This window comes from Protopterus annectens, chromosome 7.part1 (assembly GCF_019279795.1).
Source record: "Protopterus annectens isolate FY-2018-M chromosome 7.part1, PAN1.0, whole genome shotgun sequence".
NCBI classification, from domain to species: Eukaryota; Metazoa; Chordata; order Ceratodontiformes; family Protopteridae; genus Protopterus; species Protopterus annectens.
The window spans coordinates 173,558,853-173,584,469 of NC_056740.1; positions in this window are offsets into that span (position 1 = coordinate 173,558,853).

Sequence of the window (25,617 nt, forward strand, 5' to 3'; positions counted from 1 at the left end):
GCGATTCAGTATTATCTGCCTCGTTTGCATGGCATTGACTACTAATACATGGTTACGGCGCAGGACACCGCTGCCACTCCTTGGCAACCCTTGCACTGTGGTTGCGGCTTTCCATGCATACTATGGTGTATTGTGGCTGTGATGCTGATGTGTCTTATACTGCTCTTTTATGACATTGTCATATTAATTCATTGTTCCGCACCTTCCGCGGACATGTCCTGGGGTTCTGCTGTGGTTTTTGCGTACATACCATTTATGTCGTTATTTATGTTTTCTGCATGTTTTCCTTTGACATTCTCGGTGTCTTTCCCCATTGGCATGTTGCACCAGTATGACACCTGAAGTTGGCAGCCTTCCGTTACTCCTATGTCATGTTTGGATGACTGTAAACCGTTTTTTTTTGGTTTACATTGCCGTGCCGTTATGCTACGCCTGCGCCACTTCATGAATCGCTATTTGCCTTCATTTGCATGGTGCAACACCACACATGGGGTGTTTAACATACCTACGCCGGAGGCGGCACAACTCAGGCATACGCCGGTGGTGCACGTGGGATTGGATCGTACCTGAATCGCTCGGCGGCCATGTCTGGCATTGGGGCACCTACGCCATGCGTGCGCCTGGCGCAAGGTTCATGAATCCCGGGGTTTGTCTTTCCTTTGGCCTCCAGGGGTTCATAGGTTCATAGGTTGGTACTAGGCTATTCACCCTAAGGCCTATACAAGCCTAGCCATAACAATTCCCTGGAATTTTTTTCCCACAATATTTACTTCTCTGGGCCCCTCTGGGAAAGCATTGATGATTGGTTACAACAATATATATTATGACCACGATTTTTCAACCAAAACCAGAAAGAGCCATATAGCCTTCCACTCAATAATTAAGTTAGTAAGGAAAGAGGAGCTATCATACTCAGCATATCTTGAAAGTCCAAACCCAGTCTATCAAGTGGTGCTAATCTCCCCAGAGGGAGCTCAGTAGAAACTGTTGTGTCTCACTCTGGATAATGGGGATAACCATACCAATAGCCATCAGAAGGCTTTGTCATTTAGACTGCAATCTGCAGATCATAATGTCTCAGTGTCACAGGAATTATTCACACTCTTTAAAAAGAGGCTTACAGAAAGAAAGAAGGGTGAAACAATGGTAACAAAACTGGTCTTAAATTTCAGTCCCACAACTGAAGAAACATTAAAGTTAAGTTATTCTGTAACTCCAGAACAAATCTATTTTAGATCAGGTTTATATGCTGTGTCAAAACTGAAAATTAGACAAATACATCTTTCTCACTGAGTATTTTATCCTTACTGGAGCCATTTGCATAAGCGTCCAGTATGCATAGTGCTTCTGTTGCCCTTGGCAAGCAGATCTGGACTAGGTATGGATGCTATCTCCTTCATCTGACTCCTCAAACACAGACAGATAATCTGGACATTTTGTTTTGATTCATGAGTATTTCTCCACTTTTCTTGTCAAGTCACAACAGAAAGATTTTGGAGGTCACTTACAGGACACAATCCTTTCATCATTCTACTATACAAAAAGGGCTCCCTATCATTCTGGATTGCTGCCTAAACCTAAAATCCACTTTCTCCCTCTAGTTCACAATTGCTCACTAAACCTTAAATCCCTATCCTCCTCATCCCGAACCATAAAGTCCTTATCTCTCCCTAAACATAAACTTCCCTTTCCCCCTCCCTAAGACTAAACTCTAGATCAGTGCCTAAACCTAAAATCAACATTCCACTCCCTAAAAAGTCCTTATCACTCCCTAAACATAAAATCCCTGTCCCTTCCTGCTTTAAGTGCCTGCTTCTGCTCTATCCATCTCCCATGATGAGAGCAGATGGTGTGGCACTTGTATAGCTGAACTCACTTTCAAGTTCGAGATGAGCAGTTGGTCAGTTTGAGTTAACAGCTGTTTGATTCCCTGCCAGTGAGTTACTAGAATTAAAGTAGGTGGAACTCGAGCAGCAGTAGTAGGCCTGATATATAACCATAGTATATAGTCAGTAGTTAAATAATCTATTTTTGTTTACTGGTTTTAAATGGTTAATACAAATAGCACCTTGTATTATATTTTATTGAGTAAATGCCTAAAAATGCAAACACATTCTGGAAACATGAATACACTTTTACAGGTGATGATTCACCATGGATGCCTTAAATATGCATTTGGATTTCATCATGATTCAGTTATTTTTATATGTATCATAACATGGTAAGAATGCCTTCATGGAATATAAATGAGGTGACTTACCCAATTAATAAGGAAAAGCTAGTTATATACTTTAGAAACTAAATCCCAATATTCTAATGCTTTTGGAGTGCCACATGACTCAATCAGGCCATGAGAAGTTGAAAAGATGGGGATATAAGTTGTGTGGTTTTGCCTTTTACCTGCAAGGAAGGAGAAGAAGTGTTGACATTTTATTAAAAAGAATATACACTTTTTCTTGATGGATATTAAAAGTAACACCTGGGGATATTACATATTGTAAGGTTAGTTAGATTACCTTCTCCCCACCCGAGTAAATGTATACCTTTCCCAGATACTTTACATTGGGACATGGCAGCCCTGATGAAGGATTGGGCTTATGTCCAAGAAGGGGACAACTTCTGAGCTGGAGACTGTAACCCAGCCTTGCTTGCAGATGAAGTATACTCAAGTCTCAGAAGAGTTAGAATAGCAGCATTGGGTAAACATTTATGTAACTGTATAAATATAATGGGCAAGGTAGTCCTGTTTAAATGCCTGGTCAGTTACAGTCTGAGGAATAAGGGCTACTCTCCCAGTTGTGGCTCATTTTCTGCAAATGACAATGTGTTTATATCTTTAGAGAATGCCTAAACTTTTAAAAGTATGGTCACTTATCCAATGTCCATTTCTGGCCAATGCCCTCTAGTCTGAACTTTCCCAACTGGCCAATGCCCTCTAGTCTGAACTTTCCCAACTGATAATGTCCTTCACTTTTCAGCTTGGAGGCTAAATCTCTCTGTAGTTAAGGGTCTACTCTCACATGAGAATATACATGGAATATTTCACATAGTGCAAGTAAATCCACGTTCACACTCATTTGTTCCAACTATTTGGAATATTTCCAAATGGGAGTTGAGTTGTTATTTAAAAGACTTAAACAGGCAGGCCAAGGATAGGGCCCAGATGAGGTTACATGAGATTTATAAGGATGTCAGGCAGATGAGCAATGAACTAGCAAAGGACATTTAAGATGCCCCCAGAAATAACAAGAAGCCTGAGGTGATATGGACAATTATTCACAATATAAGGCAAACATTCTCAAAAATTTACTTGAATTACACAGCATGGACTTTCCTCCCTCTAGTTTAAGATATCTGGTGAAAATTCTCAGACAAAGATAGGTAGAAAAATCAGTTCCAAGAATTTGCATCCAGACATAAACCTAGAACTTGGGGATCTCAGAAGATCCTATGCAAAAGACTCTTAGACTCATAGGTGCGTACTAGGCTAATCACCAGTAAGGGCCTTTTTAAGTCTATCTATACACTTCAAATATCTGACAAGTTCTCTTACCCTTGATAAGTATCAGCAGGGGCTTGGAAAATGAAACATTCACAAGCAGGAGCCTGGGAGATGAACCATTTATGGGCTGCCTGTGTCATTTAGAGACATAGGCCAAACCAGGGATGACTGTCCTATTCCCCATCCAGTTGTCCAAGTTACACTTGAATTGGGTTAGTGAGGATCTTTGCATCACATAGATAGTGAGCTTGTTTTAGAGAAGAGGTAATGTCTTGGATACATACGTGTCTCTTCAGTAGGTCCTATTTATATCATAGGCAAGATTTACGTCCTTAGAATGGGTACTTCTGGTACTGTTTGTTTTGTGGATATGCAGGAAGTCCATCATCGTTTAGGTTGACAATGACTTGTATGCCAGGCATAGTTGACCCCTCAATCACCTGTAGGGTGCAGAATACAGGGGGTATGGCTTTGAAGCAGTCAGCATAGGACATGTTACTTATGCCCTGTATTCTTTAAGTGAGGAACCTCAGTGGGCATTTCAATTGTTGTATGCCTTAGGCACATACCAAAGGGGGCGTTGTACTCAATGATAGGTCTGATGATTGCTGAATACAGTGGAACAATGACCTCCTTAGACCTAGATGCCACACCCTTGTTTGTAAGTTGAACAACATAGTATGATTTCCTTACTACTGGATACATGTGATGGTCAAAGGCTAGATTACTGTATATTTGTGTCCCCAAGTCCCTGACTACTGGGTCAACTCTTAGGGGTGAGTTGTTAATATGATAGTTATCAGGGGTGGATGACTTGGCATTTAGTTTTAGCCCATGGCTCTAACACAAGTTATTCATCTATGTCAGCCATTCCTGGAGAACATTTGTGTCAGTGGGGGGATTCTGTGATTGCTCTTAATTTGCAATCATCTGCAAATTTAGTCAACCAGAAGTCCTTGACATTGGTCATGACTTCAGATAAGTAAACACCAAAAAGGATTGGTCCCAGAACTGATCCCTGTGGGACTTCTCTTATGATTCACCTCTTTGTAGAGGAAGACTCTCCAATCTAACTTACCATGTCCTGTCTGTGAGCCAGCTAGCTATCCACTGGGTGACATAATGGTTTATACCTAACTCCTGAGTTTGTCAGCAATGCTTGAGTGCGGTATTGTTCCAAAGGCCTTGGCCACGACAGGGCAGGCAGTGTAAACCATTTTGCCCTCATCCATTGCTTTGATGACCTACTCAAAGAAGTCAATCCGATTGACTAGGCATAACCTGCCCTCAACAAAATCAAATTCAGTTGGGGCCAATGTTTAGAGGTTTCCTATGTCATTACTGATCATTTCCATGATAGGTCTTTCCATGGCTTTGCATACGAGACTAGTGAGACTTATGAGTCTGCAGTTTCCAGGGCCTGTACCATTCATGAGACACAAAGCCAGTTTGTAGGTCACAAATAGATTGCAATTCTAGACAGCCTGATAGATTATGTCTCATGATATTTAGAAGGTATCTTAGGATATTATCTGGTTCATACGATGCAGTGTCTTTGGCATCAGAGACAGCATTGAGGACCTGTTCCCTAGTCAAAGTATGGGAGATATATTTGAAAGTATTTTCAGAGGGGAGGCTGAGGAGGGAGAGAGTGAGGGGGGGGGGTAAAGTTAAAAGTGTTTTTTTTCTGCCAGTAGGTTTGCTATATCTTCTGACTCATTAGAGGTGGCTCCATTAACAATGAGCTCCACACACAATTGTGCATTGTCTTTCAGTTTGCAGGGATTACTACTGAAATATCAAATATCGCAATGTAAACCTATCAAAAATGCAGTTTACATGTTCAATGTTCACAATAGTAAACAGTATGAAAGATCGGACACCAAAGCATTCAAAGTCAAATTCTACTCCTGCACTCTGGTGTCGGCACTACAATGCACTGACAGTCTTTTTTTTTGTAGGGGGGCAAGCCCCCCTGTACCCCCCTGTGGGGGTCTGCACCCCCCACACCCCCCCCTGCAACTTGTATATTCCAACTCCGAGATTGCACTACAGTGCGGAAAAGGGTAAATCTCTTGATCCGCACTGTCCTGGTCTTCGGTCTTCCTAAGTCAACATCGCAATTGTTTTCCAAACAGTTTTCTGCATTCCTACTCTCGCACAACTAAATTGCACACAAGACATGTTCAACATATTGATAGTAAACCAGTCTGCAAACATAGATAAAGAATGCCTTGTGGTTGTTCTTGCCCTGTGGTGCAAATTTTACTTCATATTTGGCTTTTGTAGGCATTATTTGTCCTCTGAGATATGTGTTTAGTTTGAGAGTGATTTTATCCTGCTGGGTGCTGGACCTCCTAATTTTTGCCATGATTTTCCTTCCTTCTGTTATACAGCTTACAATGATGTGATTCCACCAGTTCTGTACTTCTTGATGGGTACAGCTATCTCTATGCAGCTACTAACATGCTTATATAGTGTTTCTGCGAACAGTTCCTCATAGGCAGAAGTGTTCTCAGGGTTTATGGGGCTTGAAACTCATTGCTCAGGTTATCACTTAATAGTAGAATGTTAGCTGTAGAATAGCTCCTTAATATTCCAGAGTTAGCTGGGGTTTCAGGTTTTATTTTTAATTCAAAGCATACAGTTTTGTGGTCTGACCTTACCAGAGAATACATTACACTAGGGGGTTAGTGTAATTTCTTTGCTGGTAAGGCTAGACCACAAAATAATCTCCTTAGTGTGGACCAGATCCAGAATGTTTGCACTCCTGTTTTGTATATTGACAATCTTTTTCTGGGAGACTGTGTTTACACAGTCCAGGAATCTCTATGCCTATACATTTGGAATGGTATATGATTCCCAGCTAATAGTAGGGTAATTAAAATCACCCATGAGATTGGTATTGGGTTGAATGGTGAATGTTTCCAGTAAGCTTAAATACATGTTATATGGTTCTTGGGTCATAGAGGGGGACCTATAGCTTGCAAGGAAGTGGTATAAGATTTTTCCTATGGTGATTTGAGCACAGAGAAGCTCAACTGCATTGTCCTGTTTGACTAGACTTGATATATCTTTATTTTTGATGTAAATTGAGACACCTCCACCTTTAGTCCCTATGTGTGTAGTAGCTGGTCTAATTGTATGGAAGACATTATAACCTTGCACTGTTGGTGTGCTTTACATGGCTTTAAACCATGTATCAGTGACTGCACAGGTGTCAGCATTCTCTATGGTGAGGAGAGCTTTTAGGAAGCAGAGTTTCTTTTTAGTCTCCTAGCACTGAGCAGTACCACCTTTAGGTTTTCTTGGTTTTGATTTGCTGTCAGAAGTACTTTCAGTTTGGCACTATGGGGGAGGACAATGTTTTATCTAATATTCAAAAGTAGAGGGGAGAGGTGCAGACCATCTCTGGGTAAGCACAGTGGTCTGGTGACCATTTCCTTCCATGCTGACAAATATTGCACCCCCTTAGAATGACACCAAACATTAAGCCCATTATTAAAGTCAGTCATCTTCTGTTCATATTGTGGCATCATCCTTGGAGAAAGTAAATTGTTGCTCAACGCTTGGATCATACCAGCCTAGGACACATATTCTGAGAGTTCCATGATGTCTGTCTTCATATAGTCTATGGAGGTAAGTCTCAGGTCATTTACACCTACATGGACTATGTGTAATACTGGCACTTGTGGTCCAGTGATGTGAAGGCATATGTAATGTGGCGGATCCTATCCCCAGATAAGCAGATGACCATGACTTTCACCTTACTCAGCCTGGTGGGAGGGACATCAGTATGTTTCACAATGGAGTCTCGAATGACCAGATTGCTGGATTGTGTGGTGGCTTGCCTTATGAGCTTGTAAGTAGAGGCTCCATGAGATGTGGATGTTTGTTGATTTCAGTGTTGTTTTGAAAAAGTGCATTTGAGTCTGCTGAGGGTGCTATGTGCACTTTGCCTAGGAGGTATTTGGGCTTTAGGAAGGTAACATTTAAGTGCATCAGTATATGTGAGGCTATGGGTCTGCTTTGAACTGTGTGTGATGGGTGCAGTGTGTGTACTGCTGACATCCTGATTGACATTAGGAGTGCTTTTATGTGAGAGCTTTGCCTCCAGGTGACATTGGGTAAATACATCTCTCACATACCTTATCAGTTTGTTTAAACTAGCTTGGTTGTCTGTAAACATAAAGCAATTTCTACATTGCCTCAGGATGCCCATATCTGCCGAGATGGTAACAGAGATAGTGGAAAAGTTCATATTCATAGCAGCAGGCCCTTTTCTTTTTGATTAAACACTTGCAGTGAGAATATTAAGTAACATCAGAGGTATCTGATTTGCAACTCTTAGGGCAGTGCTTGTCAAAGCAAACGTTGCCATATGTGAAACTGGGTATTGGTGAAATTTCAGCAATGCTTTTACAGGACAAATGTCAACTCAGGGTATTTGCTTTATACAGGGCATTGCCAAACATTTGAGGTGAAACTAATAAGTAGACCCTGATGATCTGTGGATGAAGTATTTAGGGAGGTATTATAAAGTTAGGTTAGACAGCAGCTAACCAAGCAGTCCTTACAAAAATGAAAGAATTATCTTTGGTAATTTTATTTATTTATTTATTTTACATTTGGTAACCGGGAAAGTCCGACTGGACACAGGTCCATTTTCGGTGGAGGCCCGGGGAGAAAAGCTCAAGATACAGTACAATGTGTAAGTGAGGATTTGAGCTTACATCAAGAATACATTTCAGCATGCAATGTGCAGATATTAACAACCATTTGTTGAAAGGAATATATACAGTACATTACAAGATTACATTTCAGCATGTAATAAGCACAGTTTAACAATTTCTAGTTGTAAGGATTATATACAGTACATTATCAAACTGAAAACAGTACAATTGTTTTTATTTTATTTTATTTTATTTTGATAGGAGCTCATTCTGAAAAGCCCTTATGGTTGGGGTAGAACAGGTATACCTGGGGAACTAGAGGAAGAAACGGGTGATCCTTAGAAGGATTCATGTAACAGTGCAGTGGTGTGGTTAACCTGGGGAGTCACAGATTGTTAGGAATGATGAAAAAAGAGGATTTGCCTGACTGGCTACTGCCTGGCTACTGCTAGTGTTGGTCTCACTACAGATTCACAATGCTGGGACACAGTGCCCCTTTGCTTCTTCTCTCACCAGAAGCAAAACAGTAGCACTGATCCCACGGTGAGAAGAAGGCCACAGGCTCTTTAGTGATCAACAGATGATGCAGGGGTCTGTAGGCTTGCTGTAGCCTTTTCCTGTTAGTTGCCTTGAATAATAACCAGACCAATCGGGAAGGTCCCACACAGACACCCACTACCCAGTCAGAGAAATTCAGGAATCAATGCCCTCTGCTTCTTCTCTCACAAAGGGCAAAATATAAGCACAAAGTCCAAGGTGATAACCTATGAAGCAGTGATCAGCAGTCTCCAGGAAATAATGTCCCTATTTCCTGGTTATTTCTCTTTTACTCTGCTATAGCTACATGACAATGCTGATCTCCCAAGTTAACCTCTGAGCAGTATCATAGACTTATACTCCCATTTATCCTGGGAAAGTAAAGAAAATACTGTCAAAAGAAAAAAAATAAGATTCCTGGGCCTGACTGCCTTTAGGCAGTGGTTTTATAATTTGAGGGAGGTAGCTTTTTCAAGTCCTTCTGGATCCTGGCAAACAATATTTCATTTACAAGACTAATTCTTGCCTCTTGAAAAGAAGCAGTAGTGGTTGTTATCCTCAAACCTGACAAAGATCGACATGAAAGTGGGATCATAGTGCCCATCTAATTTCTGCATCAGAGCTATAAATTATTTATTATTTGCCAGTAAACTAGCCATACTCCTTATGGCAGGCTGAACCACATTTAACAACCTCATTAATACTTCCCTTATCAGAGACTATCCATCTCAAGCTGATAGACCCTGCTCATGGCAAGTCCTGATGCTGAGAAAGCCTTTGACATTGTGAATTGGGGCTTCTTATCTGTGATTATAGGAAAGATATTTTTTTTTCCTCAGGCATTATCTCATTATTACAGGCCTTATATTCATAGGTTCATAGATTAGTACTAAGCTAACTGCCCTTGTGAGACATTTTAAGCCCAGCCAGTTATCTCTTGTGAGACTTGAACCCTGCACCTTGTGTTTGTAAGGCAAACACCTTAACCATTAGGCCACCCTCCCAACCCTGATTGTTTTATAAGAATCAAAATAAGGTTAAGGCTCTCACAACTACAAAATTACAAATAGGCACTATGAAGGGATGTCCACCTACAGCCGTTCTCTTTGTGCTCTATCTCAAGCTACCAGCTGACAGATTACATACAACACCTTTCCCAGGGCAAGTCTTGCATTTATCACTTTCATTATACACATACAATTTACTCCAGGAGCTCCTTAATCCAGAAAAGGACTTAAATAAAGCCTCTTATGAGCCAGAAATATTTGTGGATGTGTCAGGGTATAAAATTAATGGGTCCAACATCCACGTCATTAAAAGTAATTACATTCCTTCCCCATAAATACTTCCAGCTGGAACACAAAGTATCACATATCTGAGAACAAATCTGATAGGTAATTTAGACTAATATGTAACTCAAACCTTTAACACTATTATTAATAAAATTAAGAACCATGTAATGTTGTGGAGATCCTTCAAATTTGACTTCTGCCATGGAAATGTAGCGATCAAATGGTATGTGTAGCCACTTATCCTATATGCAATCCAAAGTTTTCCAATTCACCCACTTGACAGATCCAAAAGATAGCTTCCTCGTTTCTTTGATTAGGTCAGAAATATAGACTCACTTGGGATATGTTCCATACTGAAAGAAAATGGATGCCCTTTCTTTGCCCAGTCTTGACCTATACATTATATCAGCTCAATTTAGGATGATCTAGAATCTTTTTTCTACAATTGTTCATGGATTGGGAAGTGCACAACATGGGAGAATCTCAGACATTAACTTTCTGTACAAAAAATAAATAAATAAAGGCTACAAGAGTTAAAGAAAATTCCTACAACTCTCCAGTTTACATCAAGTTATTAAAAATATGCAGATTGGCATTTAATTTCACTAACACCAAAACTTAAACCACACACACTCTCATCATGGAATAACTGGAACCTATTTAATCAGTAAAAACTATAATGGCTACAATTCCTGGGTGTATATATGGAAAAGCTTTGTAAAAATCAGAACCCTCTCCTATGGACCATTCTCCAAACTTGTCAGATGTTGACAAACCATGGATGGACAAGTTGAAGAGTACATGCACATATGCTAAGTTGGACTCTGTAAATTAATCAGACTGGTCAAGACTGATAGACCAGTGATTGGGAGTAAGACAGGGGACCCAAACTGCGAAGGGTGCTATTTCCTCAAAATAGAAAATTTTTATTAGCTTATGGTCCAGCTAATCAGGGAGTATAGAAAGGTCTGAGACCAAGATCTTTGAATTCAGATTACTGAGGACTTTTGGTCCTATTTGATATGGCTTCCCTACTATGCCACCAGTTCCCACAGATTCATAGTCTTTGGCTGGTAGTGTTTATCTTAGCAGTTTTATACCCACACAGATTAGGGGCTGTGTAGAAATGTTTAATACAAAACGTAGAGAATATTTGTTACACAGTCCTGGGGCATGTTAACTTGACTCCCCCTTTATTCATTGTAGGCTAAAGGCTTGTAATCTCCCATTACAGGATTGGTTGTTACTTCAGTAGCTATGAAGAATGCCATCACAAAGTCCTGGGTGAAAACACTGTCTCCTGAGGGAGCTAATCTGCTTCAACTCCTGAGTGATTTTAAAAACCTAGAAATCTGTGCTGGAGATGCAGTATAAAAACAATATAAGGCTGAAAGGAACTGGAGAGTTTGGAAAGACAATTTCCCATTTACCAGATGGTAGACATGCCTTATTAGCATCTGCATAAATATTCCCAATAGGAAAGTCATATGGTTTCTAATACAGAACAATTTTCCACTTCTTGTTATGCATGTACAGCTATACATTTTACCTCCTTTTTAACTTACAGGTAATATTTTTTCAATACTGAAGACAGCACTTATTTGCAGTTTCTACATTTTGATTAGAGTATTGTCACCGGGCCAGCATTGAGCATAGGCGAACTAGACGATTGCATAGGACACCATGCTGGTAGGTGTGCACTTTCCCTATTTATTTCTCTTTTTTTTACAGCAAAGTTTCTTTGTTCTAAAAAAAAAGAAAGAAGTAACGGTGGCAGACTTACACAATGGTGCAGGGAAGCAGGCCCTCCCTTTGAAAACCTACCTCAGAACAACCCAGCTTACCGGTCAACTCTACCACTTTTAGTAGTATGACAAATGCAGGGGTTTTTTTTAGTACTGAAACCGAATCAGGACTATAAGTTGGCATACCATACTGCCAAAAGTGAGCTGCAGTCAGTGATCATGAGACTTCTCACAAGAGGTCTGAGGTTACAGACAAAGTAAGAGGGAGTGTTGCTTTAAAATGTCAGTTTGTTTTTGGCATTTTTATTTTTTATTTCTGGATTGCAGTAGGCAATTTTTTTTTTATTTAAACTGTTAATCTGCTAAAAAATATGCTAATTCTGACTCTTCCAGTAGACTTTGTTGTAAATTCTGAACTTCAACACACAAATACAAGTGATAAAATCTGATCAGGATAAGGAAATGTATCAAGCTCTATCTGCTTAGTTATTCTCAAAACACATGTTGTAAAACAATATTTATATTAGTTCATTTATTTTTCTGTATGCACAGCATAAAAGTTATCAAGACCTGAATATATTTTGGATGATAAAATATAGTGCAGAGGAGTGACCTTTTCAGGTTTGTATGTCTGAGTGCATGCTGAATGTCTCCTAGTTATAAAATAAGTCAAATAAATGGAACATGGTTATATGGTTGTCTATGCTGGTTTAAAGACCATGATTCCTAAATCATGGATTTGGGTCTATTTTCTGACATTCAAAGTAAATGGCACAGTAATTTTCAGGACATCAGGACAATATAATCTAGTTAAGACCCTCACTTTAGTCTTCTAAATGGTCAAATGACACCCACACCCACACAAGTAGATGGCTGTGAACCATTTTCATGAATCCAGGTCTAAACTTCTTGGAAAATATTAACTCTTTAAGTTTTTTTTCTTTTCCCTTTGGCTACTTTATACAGCAAGTCATTCTGTATTTCAAAGTATGGGTAGACTGGTGACAGTCCAAAAACACAGTATTCCCTAATTACACTGGTTATGTGCTACCTGGCATGGCCCAGTGACTGATCCTCCCACTGGGCCCTTATAAAATAATACAACTTGCTTGGAACCCATACAGACTGGGATCCCCTTTGCTTGTAACATCCACTGTGGTACAAAGCTCTGATTCCTCTCCCACTAAGGCAGGTACAGGAAATTCCATGTTATGTTCCTCTCTGAGGAAGGGTAGCTCACTCTATATCCTCTTCAGCATTGTCTTTTACTGTTCCATTGATATGAAACATCATTTCCTTTTTCAGACTTCTCATTTTTTCTTATCTCTTTCTTGTAAAAAACCTACGATATTTCAGCTTCCTTACTAACTTTGAGATTTTCTTTTAACTTCATCCTAGCCCCAGATACCTTCAATCTTGTCTCTTCCCTGAGTGCTCTTCTTTCTCTGCCATGCTGGGTAGCATTTCTCTGCCTCACTTTATCTATTAATCTTCCCCAGGCCTTTCATTGTGACCCTCTGATAAACACACCCATCTGTGTTTATCATAGATTTCATCAGTTTTGCTGTAACAGAATAATAGTTCAATATATTCTCAGCCAACTTGATTATGATATAATCACTTTCCATGACCTCTTACCCCCTTAATATGAAAGTCTGTAATTTATTTTCCCCATGATAATTGCTAATATGTCTGTCTCTACCTTAATCACAACTCACATGTATAGAACTCCCCATATTTTCTTGCATAACCTAATTCTGTACAACCGTACATGTACTGCTATATAATATGAAGCCAAGATCCATAATGAGTTACACAGTGATTATGTTGGTGTAGGGCAGCCCAGCCAAGATGATAGCATGCTATTTAGTATTCATCAAGTGGTTTTAGAGCCGCCAAATGCAGATACATGGCAAAATATGCTAATGAAAGCATAAAGAGCTGAAGTACATGCTAATTAACCAATCCAAGATGGCGGAGCTATTCAAGAAGCTATAAATCAATTGTGTATACTCAGTATTGGCTTTTGCTATGTACACCAAAACTCTTTGGAGTACAGGCATGATTGCACTTATAAAAAAACTTTAGGGGTTGCTGCTGCTATTATTATGCTGTATGTGTAACAGGCTTAAAATCAGAGTGCTGCTGTTGCAGCTGCTGCCAAACCTCGGGCAAGAAGAAGGAGGGTGTTTAGACCCAGTTTAACTTTATCATGGACTGCATGAAACAGAAATTGTTGAGAGCTACAGAGTGGACAGGGAAACACTGAGGAAGCATGCAACCCCCACCACCCCCCACCTCAGGCCTCATAAAATTGTGGCAAACCCATACCAGTAGAAACAAAGGTATGTGTAGCATTGAGTATACTACCTAGTGGTAATTTCCAAAGACCCACAGGGGATATATTAGCAGTGTCACAGGCATCAGCTTCTAGAATATTACATCAGATATTTAATGCAATGTTACTACATGCAAGGGAGCATATCTGTTTCCCACAAACACCACAGGAGAGAGCAAGAACTATACAGGAATTTTATCCAGTAGCACACTTCCCTGAAGTTTTGGGGGCCATAGATTGCACACACATATAAATAAAAGTCCCACCTGTGAACAATGAAAAGACATCAACAGAAACCTTTTCCACTCTATAAACTGTCAGGTTGCCTTTAATGCCCAATGGATCATTGACAATTTCTGTGCAGGTAACCATGTCAGGGTGTGGACATTGCAATCACTGAAAGAGCAGTGTATGTAGTGTCAGAGTGGGAGCAGGATCTTCCATGGCCATGTCTGCTAACACCAGAAGATGAAGCAGCTCTTCAACCATGTAGATGCCCACCTTCCTCCAACAAATATTCCATCACAAAAACTGCCTGATCCAGTGTGTCATTCATCCTGCCTAAGGAGTTCCCCACACAGTTCAGGGAGTCACTCACATCAGAATGCAGGACATTTAGTAGTCACACTATCTCTTATGAGGCCCTGGTGGAACATGCCTGTGCCTCTAGTATGGCCCTACACATATGTCTTGTGGCAACTAATTACACACCATCTTCAGGAGGAGAGTGGACAGCAGAGCTCCTCACAGCATCCCTACCAGCCCTCTGCATGGCACCACACCCTCATGATAGCTACCAGGAGAGACAACTGACTCTACAACCAGAGTAACTACACTAACCTGATCAACTGTGTCAACTTCAACCTGCCCTACATCAGAGGTCTCTTTATTCTGAATATGTGTAGGCATACTCAATATGTCTGATAAATGGGCAGGGGATGTGGTTGTCACAGCCTCAGTTGCAGACTGACCCTCTGAACCCCCAGACTGTGCCTGTTCATCACCACCACTACCACCACCATCATCATCATCATCATCATCATTATTAGAGGCTACCGATGGTCCAACATCAGGTGGTAGGAGTTCCCCACTACCATTCTCAAGATCACATATGATAACAAGCAATAAACACAGCAAACAGAAAAATGGAAAATAAAATTGATCACATTTTTCCTAATAATAAAGGTATGTTAAACTTCTTAAGATGCTAATGCTACAAAAATGTTACTGTCATATAGACCTGAATTTACCTTATATATATAGTATTAACAATAAACAAATGCATGCTTACCATGTGCAGGTGGACTGGCAGTGGACAATACAGAAGTGCCTGCATTATAGGAATGGAAAGGAAAGATGTCTACAAAGTATTGCAGTGCAAATGAAACAAGAAAAAGAGAACAGTCCATGTCACAAGTGTAGATTCAAAAGTTTTTCATTAAAAAAAGTTAGTGAACAGTTGGTTGTCTCCAAAGTCAAACTATCTTGAGCTCTGACAGTGGACACAAACTCCTCAGTTTCAGTTAGTGGCGCTTCCATAGCAGGGCCACCATGTAGCCACCTGTTCCAAGGCAATTGCCTTGACCCTACAGTGGGCATGTCAGTTGCCTGATGTCTTACCTGGAAGTAGTTTCTCCTATGCCCTCCAACAGCATTAAGATTATCGACCACCTGCTGCCATAATCCTGTCTCAGGCAAATTGGTCACCTCTAGCTTTCTCTAAAAGAAAAGCTCCATGGCAATATAAGGACTGGATAATGACCTAATTTTCTACATCACTGTATGGTGGCTTTCAAGGTACAGATGTCTTCTTGAGTACCATATCCCTATATGGATGAAACAGAAAACAGATACAAAAATAAATATATCCATAATAAACAGACAGGATGGCTGTATGCTCATGTCTGTCTAACTGTATGCATCCGACATGCACATGAACAATTTCTACATGTTAAGTGCTCACTATGACTATGCACATGTTAGGGGACCCCAATCCACATCCCCCACCACCCCCCACAACAAAAAAGCATATTTAAAACTCACTTATCAGCATAGGCCTTATGACATTTCTGTCATAGAGATAACAGGTTTATATGTCGTGGCATTAGCAATAACAATTATACATTTAGCATTAGAAAAATAACACCAAACTTCTGAAACTGCAGTATCCACTACTGTGGAATTCAGTATGGTAGAAATACAAAAACAGAACACATTTTTCTTTTCCTGCTAACACAGATAAAAATGCCAGACCTTCTTACATACTTACAATAAAATTATCTGCAATAAGTGGGAATACATGACATACAAAATAAAATAAGAAATTGGTCATGTTGCATTCAGTAGCATAACTGTAGAAATACAGACATGGCTATGGCAAAAGGAATGGATAAAAGTAAATAAATCTAAAATTATACAAATGCTTTTCAGTGGTCCCTGCTCTTTACCCTTAAATGATAAACTAAAAGCATTAGTTAAGAAATAGCAACATAACTTGACAATACAGCACTGTAGAAAATAGAAAAATCTCCAAAATATTGTATTACTAGCAGTAACTAGCTCTGTGTTACAAAATAGTTTTCCCAATATGATACAAGGCCACTGGCTACATGATTACCTTTATATACTGTGCACATTCAGCCCTGTGAGTACTGTGAGCATGCAAATGAGTCATGAAATCATTAATATTCCTGAATACCAACAACTGCACTATGTGTAGGGAATGTAAACATGGTGTAAGAATCTACATGATTATATGCACATGCCCTAGCAATACAAGGAAAACTATTGAGAAGTGTTCCCTGTTAATGGCTTTCAGGTGTCTCTGATTACTAAGATTGCATGAACAATCAGTTTTCATGGTCTCCCCTCTTTGATATACATATAGTAAAGGTGGATCAGGGAGAAGAGACTAAAAAAAAGTCTACAAGTACATTGACTGATATAGGAGATTGACATTTCTAACATTCAAATGCTTAAATAGCCACAGTTACTGTCCCTTAGCAGAAAATGTTGTTCATATTAAAGAGAGTACTATAAGCATTATATGGCAAAGAAAACAGTATAGAGTTACTATTATGAAAGCATAGATAATGAAAGGATACACCAGACAGAAAGAAAGGGGTACTCCTGCAGTGTTTTCAGTCTTTGTTTAATATCCTGTGAGCATATGTCTATGCTAATCATTTGCAATATTCGAATCACCCAGGCATGCACATTCAAATGTGAAAAGACAACTTTCATAACTTGTTTCTGTTGCACTTTCAATGTGATTTAATACAATGCCACATCATCATTACATCTAAAGTCTTTATGTCTTTATCTGTGGCAGGTCTGGGAAATAATGTGAAACAATTGTTTTCAATACCCTTGTCTGAGAGTTCAAATCCATTCAGGTCCCTATTGCAACATAATAAATTTAATCAAACATGTACATGTAAAGTATTTGCTCTACAATGTTTTTTATGACTTTTTCTTTTCTTTTTTCATTTGAGTACTACTTGGCAGTGCAAAATTTACTTTCACATCTTAAGGAAAAAAAGTGAAAATTTTAATTTAGGCTGTCATAGGTAACACAAACCAGCCAGGTGGCATTGCACATTAATCAGCGCTATTGATATTTATCAAGAAAGAAATTATACCTGATGGGTAACTTTCTCTGTGACCACAAGGTGCAAGTACAGTGAGCCTGTAGCTGGAAGATATCTGATGTGTGGTTTGAATCCACTTACATTATATTTTTACAGAAGATTGTCTGAATACATACTTAATCACATTTGTATACCATCGTGTTGTATAAAAGTCAACTGTTATCACTGTTGCTAACAGCATGTGATCATTAGTTTCAGAGAAGGAAGAATTTTTCACTTGAATGTATTTCTTCCTCTCGTTATTGTTACATATACAAATCCATTGTATTTCATTTACTTTTTGTATTTTTTTTCCTATCATATATTCTTCTTCAGTGTCTTTTCCATTTACTCTCCACTTGGCAGCACACAAACAGGGTTTCCTTTCTAAGGGGAAAAGGGGAAAAATGTAGTTTAAGCTGCCTTAGGTAGCTCAGGCATGCCTAGTTTAGTTGCATGGCTCCCCACAGCAGGAAAATCCATAATTTGGTAAATGTACCTGACAGATGTCAAATTCTGTAGCACAAGGTGTAATAAAGTGAATCAAGAGAAATAGGGCACAATAATCATTGTTCAAATCCTGTGTAAAGATTGCACAATTTTTCACAATATGTCTTCTGTTCCTTCTTTTTAAGCTTCATTTGCTCTCTGCTTGGTAGCATACAAGCAAGGTTTACTATCTAAGAGAAAACATGGAAAACTTACTTTAGGCTGCTGTAGGTAACTCAAACATGCCTGTCATTGTTGCACATCCCTCTGCAACAGAGAAAAAAATGTAACTCAGTAATTGTACCTGACATATGTCAGAGTCTGTGATACAAGGTGTAAGTTAAGTGACTTGAGAGAAATAAGGCATAAGAAGCATTGTTCAAACTCTGTGTAGAGATCCCATTGCAATTATTCACAAAATTGTCCTTTGCTTCCCTTCTTTTCAAGGTTCATTTACTCTTCACTTGGCAGTGAGGAAACAAGGTTCACAACCTAAGGGAAAAAGTGAAAAATGTATTTTAGGCTACCAAAGGTAGCTTAAACATGCCTGGTACCATTGCATGGCCAGCAGCACTTTAGACAGTAATCACTAAATAAAATATACCTGTCAGGTAACTTTCTCTGTAGTACAAGGTGTAACTGAAGTGAATTGAGAGAAATAAGGCAAATGAAGCATTGTTCAAATCCTCTTTTGAGATCACTTTGCAATTATTCACAATATTTACTTTTCCATTTTGTTTGCATGCAACCATAGTTCAGTGCCTAGGGAAAAGTGAAAAAATTAGTTTAGGCTGCCTTAGGTAGCTCAGACATGCCTGGCAATGGTGCACTTTCTCCAGCACTATGGATAGTACTGGGAAGAAAAATTCCTACCATTACAGAGCTACCTCTGTGGCACAAGGTGTAAGGGCAGTGATGCTAATTAAATAATACAGCCTGTTAAAGGTTCAAATCCAACCACCGCATACATTTTAGAAAGGGTTTAAAAAGTCCATTTCTCACAACTTTTTTACTAGCACTGTAACAATAAAGAAAACTGATAATGTTTAACTGTTTCTTGCAAACAATGACTCAGTAAGTGCTGCATAATGAAACTGTGTTATTTAGCATATATGACTATTGTTTTACAGATAAACATAAAGTAATGCATGTTTCCTAAACTTGACAATGAATATATTTCTTATAGAATTCACTTGCATACATATGGGCACAATACTTTTGTTGTAATAATCATGACTCATTACATATCCCAACTATGTGTTTAGGATCCTTATGTCTTGTGAAGTATGTATGTAACATAAACCACCTGTATTAATCATCACTTTCAACTGCATTCATCTAAACCATATTTATTTACAAAAAGAATAACTTTTACATAGGAAAGTATTTCAAGACATATTTATAACTACACAGATACAGGCTTCTCTGAAGTGCATCTCCATACATTTAGAAATCACCATATGTCATATTTCCATGCTGGAAATGTAGTTCTACTATGGTAATATCAGTTAATACATTAAGATGCAATTTTTTTGCGTCCCGTATCCCATGGGTTTAGTTCCCAGCTATTACAAAAATATTTTAACATTGGGTAAGCCTCATCATGACAATAATTCAGCATTGTTCACGTTCCAAAGTGCAACCCTCAAAAGCCATGGCATTAAGCAGTCCATTGTTGAACACTGGAACCTGTGATAATGGGTAGAGCATCACACATGGCACAGCTCAATGCCATGTTTCACACTTTTACTGCTGTGTACTGTAATTAGTGCCAGTGTGTCTGCCAAGGAATCTGTCTGCTTTCATTTGTGCAAATGTAGTTGGAAAGGTTGTGCATCTTTACACAATACCAGTAATACACAAAATCTGAAATAGGCACCAATTCAGATGCATTTTGTTAGCTTGACTTTTGGAGATATGGCTGGCAAGGGAGAGAATGGTGCTTAATTCAGAATACAAAAGTGGGGTGATGAAGAGTCCAGGATATTTTTGGCACTCCTCCTGAAGAACTACAGCCATAGGCTGCTGCAGGGGGGTTATACTGGGTCCAAGTATAAGACTGAGGCTTGCCATAGCTTAGCCAAGGCTATCCAAGTGCAACTGGTATTCTATGCAATGGAGCACAAGTAGGACCTTCTAAGTTGATGGGAGACTAAATTTAGGACTGGGAACACTCCCCAGTTGTGTAAGTATACTGACCCATAACCTGTCTATGATATAGCAGTAATTATCTAGCCAACCAATGTAGTTTATATACAGATATATAAATATTTCATTTTAAGCTGTACAGCTGCAAAGACAATTGCTATAAACCATTAAACTCACCAGGAGAGATTTAACTGCCTCAGAGAGGCACAGGGTAAGTATGATCCACATAGCAATTCAAGCCAAAATGTTCTCATTCCCTCAAGCACTAGCATCTCAAGCAGGCACACCTCATCCCTCATCTCAAATGTGCATGCCTTCCCCTATACTTGCTGCTTGCTTTAGCTCATTACACCCGAGTGATGCCTCCAGGTGCATCTGCAGTTAACTCCTACTAATGCATCTAGGCATCAAATATTGCTTGTTCATATTTCCAACAATAATTCCAAAACTATGTCATGTAAAAGGTTTTTAGAATATTTTATCTTAAAGCTTGCACAGTGGCAAACTCAACTGCGTTAATACTTGACCTCTGTCTAGTGCAGGTAGATAGAGATTAACTATTGTTTTTATGATATTAATTTATATAGATATACCCTGGGATTCACAAAGCTCCATGCAAGAATAAGACTATTCTTGCACAGAACAGTTTGTGTCCATTTAGAACAGCAGCACACCTTGCATATGCATGAAGGAGCACTGCTGCTTAATCTACATGGACATGAACTGTAAACGAGTGCAGGGGGTGTGTCCAAGTAGTGCACGGACACTAAACATGACCCCTGCACTCAGAAAGTGCTGTACAGCACTTTCTAAGCTGAACTGGCATAATATTAAGAGCTTTGCTCTAATATTATGCCAGTATTTTAGTGTCCGCAGACACTGAAATGATAAAATGATCATTTCAGTGTCCATGGACACCGAAATAAAAACGGCAATAAGAAAGCAATGCAGGGAGTGTGTTACAGGTCCTGTAACACACACCCTGCATTGTTAAAGTGCCATACGGCACTTTTGCAACCTGCTAAAGCAGGAAATGTGTGCAAATGCACACATATTGGTGGATAAATCCCCCAAAGTGAAAAAGCACAAGCACAAGTACAGCCCCAACAAACATAGAAAGTTGATAGAGAACAGGTCATGCAGCAGCATGAATTACATAAAGGTAGAAGTCTGAAAGCAAATGTATGGCAACATTCCCCTCACAGCAGTTCATATTAACAAAGGCACAGATGATGGGGGGAATAAAACTACATTAGGGACATGCCTGAAAAATTGCCTTCACAAACTTAGAAAGTTGACTGATAACAGGATATGTATTACCAGGAGTCCCTGAAAGATAGAAGCCTGTAAGCCAAAGCAATGCCAGTATTTCATGATTGCAGTCCCAACTAGTTGTCAGAACACCACAATACACACCCGCATAACCTAATAATATAATAATAATATTATAACTATTTTTCCATCAGCCTAAGGAATGTTTAAGTGTAGCTAAGTGGGTGTGCACGTTATGACCGTCCACTTAGCATAGCTTAAACATCCCATAGGAGCTAAATGCAAATAGACAAAGTAAAGTTTTCAAGGGAAGGTAATGTAATGGTTAGAACTGTGGCTTTACATGCAAGTATTTGTGGTTAGAGTCCCAACACAGACAACATATTTTCCTATTTGAAAGCAGAGTTAAAATTATTTTAGTAAACTTAAATTATGTAGCAACTTTTCTTTGTCAACCATGATAGTGTAGCAGTTCCAAATGTGAGATGTCAGTGTAGAAAAGATGTGAAACCCCATATAAACACGTGCCCCATACAGTATAGTCACACAAGAATATAATTTAATGAAAGCACATGGGGGGATGTCATGGAAGGGAAAAGTAAAATTATAATGTGTATATAAATACTATTTTATAATATAAAATTCTAAGTATAATATGCTTAAATGTGCCTTAATCACTCTGTATCCATCAGACCTTGTTCTGCCCAGCAACAAAATAGTCAGACCTGGCAAGTCTCAAACCCTGGATGCTGTCCTCTACAATCACAGCAAACTGCCACCACAACATCTGAGCTGTGAAAAGCTCCAGTCCTTTACCAAACATATCATGCATTCTGATCATTTAATGTTAATGAAAGAAAGACAACAGTCCCAAGTGTCAAATCCATGATCTGGGGCAGTACATTCAGAGGAATGCACCACTACACCACCTGAACTATATGAATTAAGGTTGCTTTTCTAAACATATCATGCAATAGAGGCATACAACATTAGGGAAAATACTTTGTGGAACCAGTCATGTGTTCTATATAGACATACACACACACACACACACACACACACACACACACACACACACACACACACACACACACACGCACCTATATATATATATATATATATATATATATATATATATATATATATATATATATATACATACATACATATATGGGAGCCCTTCATTTGTTTAAACTTTCAAATGTTCGAAACTCATTAGGCTGACACCATATGAACAAACATTTGAAAGGCTGACAAATGATAGCAGAGATCCCACTAAAGTGCGGGACTGGGAGAGTCACCTTTCCTGCACTGTAGTGCGATCTCAGAGTGAGAATATTTAAGTAGAAGGGGGTGGGGGGTGCAGGGTGGCTTGCCCCACTGCATAACAAAGTTTTACTGTGTTTGCAGGTAGGTAAATGGTGCTATTTCAGGTTGTCGGTCTTTAGGAATGTCGATTATACGGTGTCGGCCATATGAAAGTTGGCATTCTGAACGGTCGACATTCTGAAATAGAACCTTATATACATACATATATATATATATATATATATATATATATATATATATATATATATATATATATATATATGTGTGTGTGTGTGTGTGTGTGTGTGTGTGTGTGTGTGTGTGTGTGTGTGTGTGTGTGTGTTTGTGCATGTCTGATGAAACAAATATATGAAAAAGTAGAGTCATAATATAGAAAGGAAGGAAGAAATATATATATATATATATATATATATATATATATATATATATATATATATAAACATGCAGTGCAGTTATACCTCAGAACCATCCATCTCCACCTGTTAGTGCAAGAAACCTGTACAAAGGCTATAAAAGTCGAGGGGGAATGGGCCACATATAAGGACATATTTCAAATATTCCTGTTACAAATTAAGACATTTGCTACAGCAACAGGGTGTGTTTCAGCAGACAATGACGCAAGGATGAGTATGGAAACTGAAATATCATGCCATTATTTGCTGACATAAATCCTTGGATCATCACCGTGATTTACCAGACAAATACAAATAAATTGTGGAACTGAACAAAAGTATGGGCCAAACATCCGGACATTCTGTGAAAATCCTGGCAGTGGAGAGGTATGCTCAGATCCCCTTAGTGCAGTGAATTTGAACCAAGCCTGACAAAGTGGGGGGACAAAGGCATGAAAATAGGAACATATCCATAATATGTCAGTAGATAAGCTGAGAAAGTTGATGTAGTAACACTGTATGTCCTAACATATCAACTGAAATATCACAATTCCAGGATTCAATTGCTTCTCATTAGTTAGTGACTTCAGTCCCCACATCATCCCACTGATGTGTCAGGGATACAAAACAGATATGGGGACCAGACCAAAGATATTGGCCAAACACCTGGACATCCTACAAATATGTGCACATAACACAATTGTAGGGAAACTACAGTGAGCTACCGAGCACTGTCCAAACTACAATCAGACTGACATAACACTACCCAAGTCCAGCTCTGGGGCTGTACACATGTATTAGCAAATATAACAGACACTACAGGGATGTAACACTAGTGGAAAACAGACACTGGTGTGAAAGTGCATACCCCCAAAAAATTGCACCACAGTCACAGCGACATACCAGTAAGCCAAATGAACACTACAGTATAATGACTGCGTGAGCAACAAAATACCATTTGCCACTCACACATTACCCCTACATATACTGCCCCAAGTCACAGTGTAGTGGGAATTGTGAGGTGTTATGGGACATGTCACGGTCTGCATGTACAAACATATACAGGCGATAGGGAACCAGAAACTGGAGCAGCATGCACAGTCAGATAGAAAGGGCCCATGACACTCACATGTAGTCCCTCCCTACACAGCCCAAATAACATGTACATGCTACACTGCTACACAATCCTGACAGTCTTTTAACAATGGGCAGACATACACAGACCTTTCAAATGTACAGTTTCCCACAGAATGTATACGCACAGGAATCGTGGCTATGGCCACTTCCTTGTTACATGTCTGGGGGGTCTATGACATCACTGGGATTGTAGCAGGAATCAATGCAATAAATAATGATACTACATACCTCTTAACCTCTTAGTGTATGACATCTGGACAAAGCCTGACATAATTGGGGGACAGAGGCCCACAAACAGGAGTATATTGGTCATATTGCTGTTATAAATGTAGACAGTTGCTGGTGTTACTGGCTTTGTTGTAACATATCCTTTCTGAGGGATATGAAGTCAGTAACACAAATGGATGTTAGGTTTTACTGACTGCATTCCCCACAGTATCCTATTGACTAGCCAAAGACAACAACTGTGTGGGAAACAGACCAAACGTATGAGCCATGCATCTGGATCGGGTCTAGGCCTCTGAACAGTGTAGAGGTATGACCGCAGTGATGTAACAGAATGGAAATCCCCTGACAGCTACCAAACATGTCACCCAGCAACTTATGAAGTGCAGTAAGACCAACATGATACTCCCCCATATAACCTCTGGGCAATTACCCATGTATATTCAAATATAGCATGTACTACAGGGATGGAACTGTATTGAAAAACAAAGAGTGGTGCAAAAATGTCCACGCAAAAACATTTGCACCACAGTCACAGCAACATACCAGTACCCAAATGAACTCTAGAGTAGAATGACTGTTGGAAAAAACATATCTGGATTGCCAGTCACACACTACACCAACATATACTGGCCCAATTCACAGTGTACTGGGAATCCTGAGGTGTTACAAGACATTTCACAGTCAGTCCCTACAAGCATACAGACATGATAGACCACCAGCAGCTGTAGCAGCATGCAGAGTAAGATAAGTAAAGGATGTATGGCACTCACATTTTTTACTTTTCCTACCCAGCCCAACAAACATCTACACACAACACTGCTACACAATCTTAGCAGTCTATTCACAATGGCCAGACAGACATAACAGTCATTTGTACAGATTCCCACAGAATTACCGGGGTGTGGA